The sequence below is a fragment of the Phyllostomus hastatus genome, unplaced genomic scaffold, assembly GCF_019186645.2.
Source record: "Phyllostomus hastatus isolate PE091 unplaced genomic scaffold, TTU_PhHast_1.1 phas_scaffold_200, whole genome shotgun sequence".
Taxonomy (NCBI): Eukaryota; Metazoa; Chordata; class Mammalia; order Chiroptera; family Phyllostomidae; genus Phyllostomus; species Phyllostomus hastatus.
The window spans coordinates 13807632-13809425 of record NW_025334016.1 but is presented as its reverse complement, the minus strand read 5'-3'; positions in this window follow the sequence as shown (position 1 = coordinate 13809425).

Sequence of the window (1794 nt, the reverse complement as noted above, 5' to 3'; positions counted from 1 at the left end):
TCCCTAGTGGTAACAGTGTGATCCAGTGGAAGAATCTTTGGATTTGGAATCAGACAAAGTTGAGTTGGAGCCTATGGCAAACAGACCCTTAAGGTGGCAACCATAATCACCACTTCCTGGCATTCATGCCCTTTCATAATCTTCTCCCCTTGAGTAGGGGTGTAATCTAAGGACTTTCTCCTAACCAATAGAATATGACAAAGATGATGGGATGTCATTCTCATGTTTACACTATATTTTATATAATACCATCTTGTTAGTAGATTTGTTCTCTTTCCCCTTGCTGGCTTTGAAGAACAAGCTGCCATGAATCCTACAACCACAAGGAATTGAATCCTGCTAACAACCACATAAGTGAAGAAGCAGAATGTTCCTTAGTGGAACCACCAGATAAGAACCCAGCCCTGGCCAACACTTTGGCTATGGTTTGGAAGACCCTAAGCAGAGGACTCATCTAAGCCATGCCTGGATTTCAATGAAAGAAATTGTGAGATAAATGTGTGGTGTTGTAAGAATTTGTGCTGCTGAATTTGTGTAATTTGTTACATAGCATAGAAAGCTACCCAGCAGCCCAGTGCAATGTCACACAACTTTTCTTACCACTCACCCCATTCCCAAATTATCACTTTACAGAAGTCAGCTTCAAAGGACCTTGTCCAATATCCTGATTACTCCCGAGTCACTTCCTGAGGCCATAGGGGTTATATGAGGACATGACAATCTGTAGCTTTTGCCAGGTGGAGTAGAAGGCTGGTAACAACTGAGGGAGGGCTGAGTTTCTTTCAAAACAGATCAGAAGTTCATATGGTCACTCATAGCTATTCAGTCTTGTGACCTGAGCTAAGGAAACAAGATTTGTTGCATGCTAGGGACACTAGACCCCAAGTACAGGTTGATCGCCCAACCTGTTTGTTCTTTAAACAGCAGAAATGTAGGGGTTGGTCAGCCACCTCTTCAGATACCCTGCTACAATTCCATTCTTCTACATAGCTTGGCATAGTGCATTGCATTCAAGACCCTGCATGATTTGGCCCCTGCCCATCTCTTCTTGGGCCTCCATCCAGGTATCCTCCAGTTCTTCCTCAAATACTGGTTTATGACCTTCTCTTAGCCATTTGTACTTTATCATGGAAGAGAGAAAATAATAATAAATAATAATAATAATAAATAATGGCAGCATATAACACTTATGAGCTGGGTACCTTTCTGAGCTTATTACACTTATTAATTCATTCATTTCTCACCACAACAATCATATTAGATATGTACTGTTGTTATCATCTGCATTTTATGAATGCGGATATCAAGGTTCAGGTCATACTGCTAATACTTAGTGATTTGAACACAGATACGTTAAGCATGAAAGCCATGCTCTAAATCATCATGCTTTGCTTTTTATTTACCTATTTCTCCTATAAGACTGTGTGTTCTTTATGGGCAACAGTTTTGTGCCTAGTGCCTAGTACAGTGCTTAGCACATATTAGTGATTAGTAAATGTTTATTGGATGAGCAAATAAGTGAATATATAGTGAAAAAAACACACAGTTTGGAGTCAGAAAGCTTAGTGCTTAACCTAGTATCTATCATTTAACAATTTTTGTGGCTTTCAGTGAATAAATTGACTTTTCAATCTTTTAAGTCTGAATAGCATCATGTTTACCCATGTGGACTCTGGAGCCAGGCTGCCTATGTTCAAAATAATGCACCATCACTTACTGGCCTTGTGACCTTGGGAGAGTCCCTTATATTTTGTGGGCCTAAGTTTCCTAATTTTTAAAATTATGATAATTGTA